The sequence below is a fragment of the Oncorhynchus keta genome, chromosome 4 (genome assembly GCF_023373465.1).
Source record: "Oncorhynchus keta strain PuntledgeMale-10-30-2019 chromosome 4, Oket_V2, whole genome shotgun sequence".
Classification (NCBI taxonomy): domain Eukaryota; kingdom Metazoa; phylum Chordata; class Actinopteri; order Salmoniformes; family Salmonidae; genus Oncorhynchus; species Oncorhynchus keta.
In genome coordinates, this window is record NC_068424.1 from 45054173 (window position 1) to 45068888 (window position 14716).

General features: G+C 47.3%; 1 protein-coding gene and 1 long non-coding RNA gene across 18 annotated transcripts in view; both read right to left on the reverse strand.

Moving 5' to 3' along the window:
* LOC118383088 (slit homolog 3 protein-like) overlaps positions 1 to 14716 on the reverse strand; it is a 225863-nt gene that overhangs the window by 100489 nt on the left and 110658 nt on the right. The window lies entirely within an intron of this gene.
* On the reverse strand, positions 6714 to 8726 carry LOC127923329 (uncharacterized). Of its 17 annotated transcripts, none has more exons than XR_008114154.1 (4): positions 8490 to 8619; positions 7653 to 8065; positions 6948 to 7183; positions 6714 to 6770 (listed from the first exon to the last, which is right to left on the reverse strand). It is a non-coding gene; the product is annotated as an uncharacterized LOC127923329 (long non-coding RNA). The 17 variants fall into 17 exon arrangements; XR_008114226.1 differs by having other exon boundaries at positions 6718 to 6770; positions 7007 to 7183; XR_008114140.1 differs by lacking the exon at positions 6714 to 6770 and adding an exon at positions 8667 to 8725 and having other exon boundaries at positions 6796 to 7183; positions 8490 to 8607.

Below are 14716 nucleotides of genomic sequence, written 5' to 3' on the forward strand. Positions count from 1 at the left end.
ATTCCCCTTCTGAATGGCACATATACACAATCAATGTCTCAAATGAAACTGTCTCCTCCCCTTCATCTACACTGATTGAAGTGGATTTAAAAAGTGACATCAATAAGTGATCATAGCTTTCACCTGGATTCACCTGGTCAGTCTATGTCATATCATGTTACTAATGTTTTGTACACTCAGTGTATATAACCCATGCAGGCTCGTTTGGCCCCAGGATGATTGGGGCAGGGAGAGTATATGTATCAGGGAGGCACATTTGTTTGATTTCACATATCCATGATGTCGGGACACATTACCGGTGGCTGGCACTAGCGAGAGCTGACAGGGTTAAGACAGCATCTAGGCGCCTGCCAGGCCGCCGCTCCCCTCAGACGCCCAGCCCGGCCCAGCCCCGACGATGCTGCCTGCCTTATGAGATGCACATTTCAGTTGTTCTTTCATTTCTTTCAGTAGAGGAAAAAACAGCAATAACGGGGTAGAGAGAGGAACCCAGAGGGGATGGGGGAGCGTTTTGTGTTTCATGAAACCCGAGACGTCTTCAACGGCCGACTCCGTGCAACTGCGGGCTCCGCCAAGCCCGTCTCCATTAGGGTACTATCGCCAATGAGGTGTGCTCTCTCGTGTCACAATCCCCATTTTCTTCTGTTATAAGAGGCAGGCTCTCTCTCTCTCTCTCTCTCTCTCTCTCTCTCTCTCTCTGGAGATGTAACATTATTCAATATAGATATATAAAGAGTATAACGCATATTGAACATAACGCATATTGAACAGTGGGTGGCTCATATTTCAGTGTTTTACAACCAGGGTAATGGCGATGATGGGGTAGCGATGAGGAGTAGTGTGTTCTCTCTATGCCGCAGTAGTGTGCCCTGGCTACAGGGAACGACTGGGAAGTATCGGTATTGGTTTACAGACACTTTTGAAAAATGGAGACAAATTAAAATGCTATGGATTTCTCCCCTCCTCCAAAGGCTTTAAAGTCTAATTGGCTTTCAGGACGACAGTAGCTCTTAATTAGGTTGGAGCATGAAGGAGCGTTTTCACGGGGATGATGGGATGGGGCGGGCAGGCGGAAGGGTGGATGGACTGTGTGACGGGGACCTACTGTGGTCAGCCTCTTAGTTTCAGCATGGAGACTCGGTCTGGACATCCGTCTTTCACCCAAAGACACAAGCCTGGAAGACCCGATCAGGCCAGTCACTCTCTAGTCTATCCAGTCACTCTCTAGTCTATCCAGTCACTCTCTAGTCTATACAGTCACTCTCTAGTCTATCCAGTCACTCTCTAGTCTATCCAGTCACTCTCTAGTCTATCCAGTCACTCTCTAGTCTATACAGTCACTCTCTAGTCTATCCAGTCACTCTCTAGTCTATCCAGTCACTCTCTAGTCTATCCAGTCACTCTAGTCTATCCAGTCACTCTCTAGTCTATCCAGTCACTCTAGTCTATCCAGTCACTCTAGTCTATCCAGTCACTCTCTAGTCTATCCAGTCACTCTCTAGTCTATCCAGTCACTCTCTAGTCTATCCAGTCACTCTCTAGTCTATCCAGTCACTCTCTAGTCTATCCAGTCATTCGGCTTGGATTGTGGTTTCCCACTTTACTTTTACACTGTATTCTATCTCTTAAACAGACGGGGGCCTCGTAGTTTAGAGATGACGTACACGAAGGAGGTGGCAAAGTCCCAGGCAGGAACCACACGACACACTGGGTTTGGGCACGTCGATCTGTGCCCCATAACTAACATCAAGCTAGACCACCACATTACTGACTGTCTCTTCACAAACGGCTGCAGATTTCGTCTCGACGTTGGCATGTCCGGCAGAAGGAAGAGAGAGCTTGATTGTCACTCTCTCCTGTCTGACATTTAAAGGAGATTAGGACACGTTTCAGGCTGTATTAGAAGCACAAAGGGATGGGAGGGACGGAAGGAGTCATATGCATGCAAATAATAAAGTACATGTACTGTACTTGTAGCTTAAAAAATTTCGCCCTCCATACTTAACCCTCCACTGCGGTGACGACAATGACAACACAGGCTATTGGGATTCTACTAGCGGTGTGGAATTGGGTTAATTAAAGAACAAGCGTGTGAGTGCAGGTGTGTGTGTGGTTGTGTGTGTGTGTGTGTGTTTGTGACAGAGAGAGAGAGAGAGAGAGAGAGAGAGAGAGAGAGAGAGAGAGAGAGGGAGAGATAAAACAAAGGACATGAAAGTTGGGGCATCCGTGTCGGCTGATCATCCTTGGCAGGCCTCTGTCCTCAGCTTTGTATTCAGCTCCAGACGTTTAACTCCTCTGCCCTTGCTTAGTGTCTTACATCTACCCCATCTACCCCTTGATGGAATTAACTCGCTGCTTTATGAATAAAAAATATTCCACTATTGATCCTCCTGGCTGAGAGCTGACGCAGGCTAAAGTGGGACAGCTCTTCGGTTCGTTACACCGCCACCGTCGTCCTCCATCCCGCATTTGTTTCTGGCGCATAACTTTTGAAAAATAGGAAGCTTCTAAATCATCGTAAATGGTCTCAAACACTCCCTTGGGTGCTTCAAGCTCTCTGCTTAAGGTTTCACATTCCTTTGCTGCCTCCCAAGAAAGAGCGGGTAAATGGAAATTATAAATGGAAATAGTTTTCCCCCGTGTAAGTATCTATTATGTTTAGTTGATACTTTAATTAAATTGGACAGCTTAATGTGATTTATCCTGATCCATACCGCTTATAGTTATAAAAGCCTTTTTGGCTCTGGTTCCAAAAAAACGTCAAACTAATTTAGTTGAGTTACTAGGAGAGAAAAAAAAAGAGAGAAATAGTTGGAGAGGTTGGGCACACTGGGTCATTTGTTATTGGTTCGTTTACTTTCATTTCTTGTGTGCCATTTTGCATTCATTCTCTTTCTACTTTGTCTTCTTCTTCGGGACGGAGGGTTTACGATAGATCAGGCTTTCAGGAACATTTACGGTTGCAATAAATTGTCTAGTTGTAAGGGATGACGAGACCGCATGAGGACAGCAGACCTGCTTGTCTGTTACACCAAAGTGATTGGAGAGATGCCCCTGCATATGCATCTGGGAGGGGTAGACAACATGGCTGACACCATCGTACTTGGCCACCCAATGGAGAAGGAGTGAACCCCTTACCCCACTAAAAGGGGAACATGTGAGGATAAGATGGCTTTGCTAATCAGATAATGGGATTGAAGGGCTCTTTAGATAAGTGGGAGGGGAGGGACGGGGAGGGGAGGGCTGGTGAAACAGCTGACACCGTGGTTTTCTCTTTATATGCATCTGGGGAGCCTTCAGCACACATAAATAATACTGAATAGATTAGTAGATTGGGTTTTGGTGTGTGTGTTTGTGCGTGTGTGTGTGTGTATGCATGTATGTATGTATGTATGTATGTATGTATGTATGTATGTATGTATGTATGTATGTATGTATGTATGTATGTCATGTGTGTTTGTTTGGTGTGTGGGGGGGACGGGGGGACGGGCTAGAGAGACAAGAAGGGCAGTAGAAGTTCTAATGCATAGAGATCCTATTCAATTATTCTAATTCCTAATTCTGTGTTCTAATCCATCTCACTGCAGGTCAGGGTTGCCACGGAGACCAAGTGCCATGCTGCTGGAGGTCCAATTAACTTTGAGGAGAGAGGGGTGCAGGTGTTGCCGCTGCTGCTCCCGGGGAGCACATTGTGTGGCTGAAGAGAGATAGTAGTCGTGTGTGTGTGTGTGTGTGTGTGTGTGTGTGTGTGTGTGTGTGTGTGTGTGTGTGTGTGTGTGTGTGTGTGTGTGTGTGTGTCAGTGAAGGCTGCTGAGGGGACGCTTCATAATAATGACTGGAACAGAGCGAATGGAATGGCATCAAACACATTGAAATCATGCGTTTGATGTATTTGATACCATTCCACCTATTCCGCTCCAGCCACTACCACTAGCCCGCTCTCCCCAATTAAGGTGCCACCAACCTCCTGTGGTGTGTGTGTTTGCGTGTGTGAGAGCACATGTCACACACAGCCTGGTGTAGATAATGGATTATGTGAGGAGTCTGTGTCTTGGCCACAACACTCCCAAAAGGCATTAGTACTACACTACAGTACTGTACCCAGATCAGATCTGAAGCCCAGATACACATGGTTATATAGATCATAGTGCTGAGCGATTGACCAACATGACATTTATTTATTTATTTTTTTTGGGGGGGGGGTTGTTAAATAACTAATTGACCGATATTGGTTCAATTACTTGAATTCCAACGCGCTTTCTCTAGAGAGAAATCAAATCATTCATGAGAGAAATCAAGTCTAAAACTATGTAGGACGAAAGCAAATATTCAACCTAGTTCAGCGCAGAAGAGAGGTCATTAACTACAATGACCATAATCCATTGCGCCTGTTTTATCTGGCTCAGAGATGGATACACTTCTATGTCTGCTAGGTTAGGTTAGATTCACACAGAGCGCACGAGAGAGGAATGTACACAACACAACAACTAGAGAGAGAGAGGGATACACAACACAACAACTAGAGAGAGAGAGAGAGGATACACAACACAACAACTAGAGAGAGAGAGGGATACACAACACAACAACTAGAGAGAGAGAGAGAGAGATACACAACACAACAACTAGAGAGAGAGAGGGATACACAACACAACAACTAGAGAGAGAGAGGATACACAACACAACAACTAGAGAGAGAGGGATACACAACACAACAACTAGAGAGAGAGAGAGGATACACAACACAACAACTAGAGAGAGAGAGGATACACAACACAACAACTAGAGAGAGAGAGGGATACACAACACAACAACTAGAGAGAGAGAGAGGATACACAACACAACAACTAGAGAGAGAGAGGGATACACAACACAACAACTAGAGAGAGAGATACACAACACAACAACTAGAGAGAGAGAGGGATACACAACACAACAACTAGAGAGAGAGAGAGGGATACACAACACAACAACTAGGATACACAACACAACAACTAGAGAGAGAGAGAGAGGGATACACAACACAACAACTAGACAACACAACAACTAGAGAGAGATACACAACACAACAACTAGAGAGAGAGAGGGATACACAACACAACAACTGGAGAGAGAGAGAGGATACACAACACAACAACTAGAGAGAGGGATACACAACACAACAACTAGAGAGAGAGAGAGGATACACAACACAACAACTAGAGAGAGAGACTTTAAGGATACAATAAAGCACAAATAAAAACTAGAGATATACACAACACAACAACTAGAGAGAGAGAGAGGGATACACAACACAACAACAAATAATCTAGAGAGAGGGATACCTCACAACAGAGAGAGAGGATACACAACACAACAACTAGAGAGAGAGAGATACACAACACAACAACTAGAGAGAGGTTCAATGATACACAACACAACAACTAGAGAGAGAGAGGATACACAACAACAACAACACAACACAACAACTAGAGAGAGAGAGAGGCCTGGATACACAACACAACAACTAGAGAGAGAGGAGATACACAACACAACAACTAGAGAGAGAGAGAGGGATACACAACACAACAACTAGAGAGAGAGAGATACACAACACAACAACTAGAGAGAGAGAGAGGATACACAACACAACAACTAGAGAGAGGATACACAACACAACAACTAGAGAGAGAGAGAGGGATACACAACACAACAACTAGAGAGAGAGAGAACCTACAGCCACCATCACCGTCTCAATGCCTCAGATACACAACACAACAACTAGAGAGAGAGAGAGAGATACACAAGCAACTCCCTCTGTCCTGCCTGTAGAACCTACACACAACAACTAACAACTAGAGAAATACAGCCACCACAACAACTAGAGAGGGATACACAACACAACAACTAGAGAGCAACTCCCTCTGAGGGATACAGCCACCATCACAACTCAATGCCTCAGAGACTCCCTCTGTCCTGCCTGTAGAACCTACACTTTGTACAGCCACCATCACCGTCTCAATGCCTCAGCAACTCCCTCTGTCCTGCCTGTAAAGTATGCCTTAGCAACTTTGAAGAACTAGTCAAATGATTTTGTCAGACAGCGCTGCAGCATGTTCAGGTTGGGCTAGCCTAGCTAAAAGACAGTACAGTATAGGAAGCACAAGAGATAACGTTGTCTGGCTGTTTGGATACTTCCTGAGCAGAGATGATGACTTTAAGGAATGAAAAGTAATAAAGCCATCAAATAAAAACTGAATGATATATACAATTGAAATATTTGATTAATTTCATAGTAATTTCCTATTTTTCTATTGAATTCAACCCATTGTGGACCTGACAGAGACAATGGAATTATCAATGGAACTTTTTTTGAAACCGGAAGTAAAAACAGTGAAAAACAGTTTAATAATCTAACCGAAACCGAACCGACCTCAAAAAGCACTAATCGCTCAGAACTAATAGAGGAGTGTGTGTGTGTGTGTGTGTGTGTGTGTCTCTATAGCATTGACAGTTTCCATACAAATCAGATCTGAAGCCCAGATACACATGGTGATATAGAGCGTAGTGCATAGCCAACATCACATTTCTGGGGTGATGGGGGGGGGGGGTTATTAAACAACTAACTGGCCGATGTTGGTTCAATGACTTGAATTCAATTTCATTAGGTTGTTTTCCGAGTCCAACGCGCTGTAGACACAATCTGTCTACTGTGACCACACACCGCCTCAAAACCTACAGCCACCATCACCGTCTCAATGCCTCAGCAACTCCCTCTGTCCTGCCTGTAGAACCTACAGCCACCATCACCATCTCAATGCCTCAGCAACTCCCTCTGTCCTGCCTGTAGAACCTACAGCCACCATCACCGTCTCAATGCCTCAGCAACTCCCTCTGTCCTGCCTGTAGAACCTACAGCCACCATCACCGTCTCAATGCCTCAGCAACTCCCGCTGTCCTGCCTGTAGAACCTACAGCCACCATCACCGTCTCAATGCCTCAGCAACTCCCGCTGTCCTGCCTGTAGAACCTACAGCCACCATCACCGTCTCAATGCCTCAGCAACTCCCTCTGTCCTGCCTGTAGAACCTACAGCCACCATCACCGTCTCAATGCCTCAGCAACTCCCGCTGTCCTGCCTGTAGAACCTACAGCCACCATCACCGTCTCAATGCCTCAGCAACTCCCTCTGTCCTGCCTGTAGAACCTACAGCCACCATCACCGTCTCAATGCCTCAGCAACTCCCTCTGTCCTGCCTGCCTGTAGAACCTACAGCCACCATCACCGCCTCTCAATGCCTCAGCAATGCCTCCAACTCCCTCTGTCCTGCTGTCCTGCCTCACCGTCTCAATGAACCTACAGCCACCATCACCGTCTCAATCTCAATGCCTCAGCAACTCCACGCTGTCCTGCCTGTAGAACCTACAGCCACCATCACCATCTCAATGCCTCAGCAACTCCCAATGCTGTCCTGCCTGTAGAACCTACAGCCACCATCACCATCTCAATGCCTCAGCAACTCCCTCTGTCCTGCCTGCCTGTAGAACCTACAGCCACCATCACCGTCTCAATGCCTCAGCAACTCCCTCTGTCCTGCCTGTAGAACCTACAGCCACCATCACCGTCTCAATGCCTCAGCACCATCACCATCTCAATGCTGTCCTGCCTGTAGAACCTACAGCCACCATCACCGTCTCAATGCCTCAGCAACTCCCTCTGTCCTGCCTGTAGAACCTACAGCCACCATCACCGTCTCAATGCCTCAGCAACTCCCTCTGTCCTGCCTGTAGAACCTACAGCCACCATCACCGTCTCAATGCCTCAGCAACTCCCTCTGTCCTGCCTGTAGAACCTACAGCCACCATCACCGTCTCAATGCCTCAGCAACTCCCTCTGTCCTGCCTGTAGAACCTACAGCCACCATCACCGTCTCAATGCCTCAGCAACTCCCGCTGTCCTGCCTGTAGAACCTACAGCCACCATCACCGTCTCAATGCCTCAGCAACTCCCTCTGTCCTGCCTGTAGAACCTACAGCCACCATCACCGTCTCAATGCCTCAGCAACTCCCTCTGTCCTGCCTGTAGAACCTACAGCCACCATCACCGTCTCAATGCCTCAGAACCTACACACCACATCACCGTCTCAATGCTCAGCAACTCTGCAACTCCCTCTGTCCTGCCTGTAGAACCTACAGCCACCATCACCGTCTCAATGCCTCAGCAACTCCCGCTGTCCTCCTGTAGAACCTACAGCCACCATCACCGTCTCAATGCCTCAGCAACTCCTGCTGTCCTGCCTGTAGAACCTACAGCCACCATCACCTCAATGCCTCAGCAACTCAATGCCTCAGCAACTCCCGCTGTCCTGCCTGTAGAACCTACAGCCACCATCACCGTCTCAATGCCTCAGCAACTCCCGCTGTCCTGCCTGTAGAACCTCACAGCCACCATCACCGCCTCTCAATGCCTCAGCAACTCCAGCCACCATCACCGTCTGTCCTGCCTGTAGAACCTACAGCCACCATCACCGTCTCAATGCCTCAGCAACTCCCGCTGTCCTGCCTGTAGAACCTACAGCCACCATCACCGTCTCAATGCCTCAGCAACTCCCTCTGTCCTGCCTGTAGAACCTACAGCCACCATCACCATCTCAATGCCTCAGCAACTCCCTCTGTCCTGCCTGTAGAACCTACAGCCACCATCACCGTCTCAATGCCTCAGCAACTCCCTCTGTCCTGCCTGTAGAACCATTGCCGGGCATGATTCAAAGACACGAACAGCCTTTGAAGGGTGTATTCATCATTGTAGGGCATCTCTATAAGTCATACACAGTGTGTTGTTGGAGAACCAAGAGACGGTTCTGAATCGTTCAATGATCCCAATTAGTATAGTCCAATAATACATGTCTCAAAGAAGCTCCGGAACAACCTTACTGTCATTTATTAACATATCTGACCATATTCCATTCCTTATAATACACAATGTTCCCGGTTGAAGACAGGTCGATGGAGGGAGGGATGCATAGAGGGAGGGAGGGCTGTTTGGTTGTTTCTCGTCATCTAAAACCCCCTAATCTCTTTATAATTACCTTAATCCCGTTAGCTGCAGTGAGTGGCTAATGTCAAGGCTAACTGGATAAGAATCAAGGCTGGTCCAGGCAGCCCTCTCTGGCCTTCCTAACTCACACTGAGTCCCAAGTGGCACTCTATTCCCTACATTGTGCACTTCTACTGCACTCTGGTTAAACGTAGTGGACTGTGTGCACTCAGCCAACCAACTACTCAGCCACCGGTTCAGCTGTTCAGGCCAAATTGGAGGTGTTTGGATCCAGAAAACAAAGTGCAGGTAAACAGCGCAGAAAATCCCATTTTTGTGGTCTCTCTCATTTAGAATTCATGAACTCATGGACTTCACTCAATATTCTAGTTCACAACTAGTAAGTGCACATACAGTTTGGATTCATGCGGGACGCTTCAATAGCTGTAATCAAAACGGCTGATCAGCGTTACTGTTTTAAGGGGAAGAAATGAAATAATATATAATTCATCTACGCTAGGTGTACAAAACATTAGGAACGCCTTCCTAACATTGAGTTGCACTCCTCCTTTTTGCCCTCAGAACAGCCTCACTTCGTCGGGGCGTGGACTCTACAGGGTGTCGAAAGCGTTCCACAGGGATGTTGGCCCAGCGCTTGACTCCAATGCTTCCCACAGTTGTGTCAAGTTGGCTGGATGTCCTTTGGATGGTGGACCATTCTGGATACACACGGGAAACTGTTGAGCGTGAAAAACCCAGCAGCGTTGCAGTTCTTGACACAAACCCGGTGCGCCTGGCACCTACAGCCATACCCCATTCAAAGGCACTTAAATATTTTGTCTTGCCCAACCACCAGCTGAATGGCACAGACACACAATCCATGTCTCGAGGCTTAAAAAATATGGAACCCGTCTCCTCCCTTTCATCTTCACTGATTGAAGTGGATTTAACAGGTGACATCAATAAGGGATCATTGCTTTCACCTGGATTCACCTGGTCAGTCTTTGTCATGGAAACAAGTTTTGTACACCCAAAGCATACAATAGATGTGATTCATTCATTCACGTCCCATTACTCAACTGTCCATCAACAACATATATTTAATTCTACCCAGACCGTTTAAAAACCACATTCATGCTATCGTACCACAGAGCTAAAGAGTGATGTAGAGAGAACATGAGAATATGAAAATCATTCATTCAACCAGGGACAAAAATCAACATGGACTAGAGTGAATTCTCTTCATATCCAATCATGTAATATCACAAATCACTCGCTTTTCTCATTCATTGTGGGTCGCTGGGAGAGCATATGGTGCGGAGGAGAGATGATTTAGTACAAATTAGAGCTGCTAAGACCACAGTGCCCAGGAGCATTAGACCTAAATCTAATAACAGAGATATGGAGAGAAAGAGGGAGAGAGAGAGGGAGGAAGATAGATAGAGAGGGGGGTGGGGAGAGAAAGACCGAAAGACAAATAGTGAGAGAAATAGAGAAAATGGGAGCAAAAAATAATGAAATAAATAGAGGAACGAGGGGGTTGAGTAGGTAGAAAGGAGGGAGTCGGGGATCTCTAGAAAGGTCATAGAGGAAGGTGAGGACAGCAGTAGAGGTCCAGTGAGAAGTTACATTTCCTGCAGGAAGGCTGTGTTGTTTCTCCTCTTGCACCTTAATTATCCTTCATGTGATTCTAGCAGGGTCAACACCATTCCACCAGCCTGGTCATTAACATGTAACATAACCTGAGAACCAATGAAAATGTAAGCACTCACTACTGTAAGTCGCTCTGGATAAGAGCTAAATGCTAAATGACTAAAAAGTAAGATGTTAATTGCAACCAGAGAACGTGAAAGGAAAGGAGAAATGCTACTACAACTTGGAGAGAGAGAGATAGAGAGACTGAGAGAGCATGGGGCCAGGCCCCCAGGGGCCCCAATCAGTACACGGCTCTGTTATCACATGGAGGGGAGGGGGGGGGACAAAGCCACACGACTCCAACATGCTAAACCATAAGCCCCTGCTCCTTTCCCCTCTTCCCCACAACCACAATATGTACTACTGCCATTCTACAGAAACGCAAACAGCTGACGGGCTCCCATTCGTGGATAATTACCCAAAACCTGTTAATATGAAAGAGAAGAACAACAATAAGCTTTACAAGGCTTTGCTGCTAATTTCTGCTCACCAAGTTTTACCTCACGTCTTTCAACCACCAACGACCGCACACCGCACACCAAAATAAAAACATCTTTAGACATCATTCTAATTCATCATGACTAGTTAGAAAGATATTTCCCTGGTCAAGTTGCGAGATATTACTCCACATTGAACATTGTGATTAGATACAAGCTAGACAAAGAAACGTTGGCTAATTGTTGGACTATTAGGTTACAGTAAGATGATACTCCGCAGCACCAGTCTAGTGTCACATTAACACAGGCACCCAGCCAGTCAACGAACGAGACAGAGAAAGAAAGAAAGAAAGAAAGAAAGAAAGAAAGAAAGAGAGAGAGAGAGAGAGAGAGAGAGAGAGAGAGAGAGAGAGAGAGAGAGAGAGAGAGAGAAAGAGAAGGGGAAGAGAGAAAAAGAGAAAGAGAGAGAGGGGACAGAAGCCACTGACGCAGCCTGTACAGGCCAGATCATCCACAAGGTGGAGCTCCATGGCTTCTCTCCCGCTCTCTCTGTCCTCCCGCCCCAGCCACACAATCAATAAATTAATCTGTTTATGGGATGGATGGCAGAGTAAAGTATTTATTCAGGAGGGAGGTAGAGTTAGACTACATTCTAGGCCATGTGCCTTGGGAGGCATAATATTTCTCCACATGTTTAGATGTGAGCACATTAACACAGCAGAGGGCCTCGGAGAAGGGTGGCAATTATGACGCCCTCGCAAGTATCTGTAGATATACTGAGAGCCCTGACTGACTGACCGGCTGACTGGCTGGTTGACTGTTCTGGAACAGTTCTCACAACCACAGACGCTAAGCCAAACCCAAGGCAAGCAAGGTCGGCTACACCAGCCAAGCTTTAAATGACTAGTGACGGTAAAAATAGGGTAAAAATAGTCCCAGAGGGACATCAGGACACGTCCTTACTAAGCGGTCGGGAGAAAGAGGTGTAGCCTTGTAGGAGTTTGTACTGTAGCATTGCAAACTAAGAACCGTTTGGCTGAAGTTTGTGCATTGGCAGTGGGGTTTTGAGGCTAGAGCCAGGAGTCTCTCAGGTTCTCGTAGTGGTACTACAGTATAGTATGTTGTCTGCCCTGTCAGTAGGGCTGGCTGGGATGAAGGACAGAGGAGAGGGCACTTATGATCCCACCCTGGGAGCACAGATGGACAGACGGACGGACAGACAGACCGACAGATGGGCTATCTTCTCCTCTGTACCCCCCAGGGCTCAGTGGAAAAAAAGTTGAGTCCCTGTATACGTCCCAAATGGCAACCTATTCAGTATGTAGCGCACTACCTTTGACCAGAGCCCGTAGAGCTCTGGTCAAAGGTAGTGCACAATGTAAGGAAAGGGGTGACATTTGGGACGCAGTCTCTCGTCTCCACACCTGTTTGCTTCTGGTGGTGGGGTGGGCAGGGCGGGCAGGTGGGCAGCTAATAGGATCCCAGCAGGGAGGAGAAGAGGAGAGGTGGAGTGGGTCTCAGGCTGGAACAGTCCTCTTGCTTCCTCCATGTGGAGATAAGAGAACGAGGCAGCGGCCATCGGAAATAAGATATCAGCAGGGAAGGTAACACGGAGTATCACCGGGCCTGAAATGAAAAACCCCGACAAGATTGCCTCCATGATATCTGGTGCGTGGGGGCAAGCCATGTAACATTAGGCCACAGAGAGGTAAACACGGCTCGTAACCGAAACACAGCTCAAGGGAGATGGCTGTCTCACAGGGAGATGAATGCAGAGCTGTGTGACTGGCGCATGCATCTTGTCCATTGACACCAAAAGAGAATGTCAAGGCAACACGCCACGTACACTGTGCCTTGTTCCATCACAGTGAACGCCTCGAACATTAGCGTTGGCCATCAAGTTGCCCGGTTCCCCTGTGTACGAACCAAAGCTTCCTGGAATCAAGAATGAAATGGAATTGATTGGAATACCCTTCCTTAATCGAATCAGTGGACGTGGCACGAGTGGCACGGGCCGGCCGGGCGGCAGTTTCCTGTAGGAAATGGGGCGGTGTGTAAACATACTAACAACAACCCTATCCCCCGCTTACACACACACACACACACACACACACACACACACACACACACACACACACACACACACACACACACACACACACACACACACACACACACACACACACACACACACATCCAATCACCCCTCCCTCACTGAGCCAAGATACCAGTCCTAGGGGAGAGGAAATCCAATTGCAATCCACACCTAGTCACGGGGCATTATGGGTCCAGTTCCTCCCGGCCTGCCGGGGCGGTCTGTGTTTAGACTGCTGATTATAATCACCATCAACTCATTCACATCTCATCTGACTGGGGCACCAGGCCAGGGGTCCTCACGGCTGACCGCTGGACTCAGCTAACATGCTTCTGACCATTCTGCCACTTAACCCGACCGACTCTCTTCCCTTGGCTCACAGTGGCAGCGTTACTCTGTTACGCCTCACCACTGCATCCATCTCACTTCCTCTCATTTGAACAAAACACGTTTGGCACAAACCCTTACATTTCCTGCGCGGCTCACTCGGCTCGGCCATCTTGATGCTTTTCTTCCCTTTTCCCTGGATCTCCGGTTGTGTAGATACACTGTGGAGCAGTAACGCCCTTCTCGCTGTCATGTTTGTTTTGAAAGTGTCACTCAGGGGGCCGGGGATATCACGTTCCAACTCAACACATTCCAACAATAACTCTGCCCGGGTTGCATTTCTATCGCTCGAAGAGGCCAGGAAAATTTGAACGCGGAGAACGTTTACACTCTACATACTATCCCTCCGACGGCTAAACGTATATAAAAGTGGAGAATATACACGTGGCGCCCTGGGCATTTAGGCATTGATCAAATATACAGCTTGTGTTATACCTATTTCTCTGGTGGAGTCAGACAGACGTGTTAGGGGCAGTGTGTGTGTCTGTGCGTGTGTGTGTGTGTGTGTGTGTGTGTGTGTGTTATTTTGTCTAGAGGTACTGCTTATATCTTACTGGGAGGCCTAGGGAAGCCATCCATTAATGTCCCTCTGATGGGAATGAAATGGAGGGCTTTTCACTTGGAAGGAAATAAGTAGCTCTCTGTCATAGGTTATTTCTAGCTTATTAAGGCCTCTTGGGTCATAAAACACAACTAAATGGTAAGTTGTTACCCAATAAACTAATGACGGGGTCAAAGGCATTCTGTGTTACGTCTTGGCGGGTTGCACCCTTTCAGTTCATTCCCAAGGCCACTGCAGACAGACAGAGTGGTGAGGTGGCATCGGAGGGGAACATACTGTATAGGTTTAACACAAAGCAGAGGAGGGAGGCTGAAGGCTTAGAGGCTAAGCAGCACAACGCTGTAAGGAGGGAGGCTGAAGGCTTAGAGGCTAAGGCATGTAAGGAGGGAGGCTGAAGGCTTAGAGGGAACATACTGAAGGCTTAGAGGCTAAGCAGTTTGAACTTAGAGGCTCAGCAGCACAACGCTGTAGAGGAGGCTGAGGCTGAAGGCTTAGAGGCTGAAGGCTTAGAGGCTACAACAACGCTG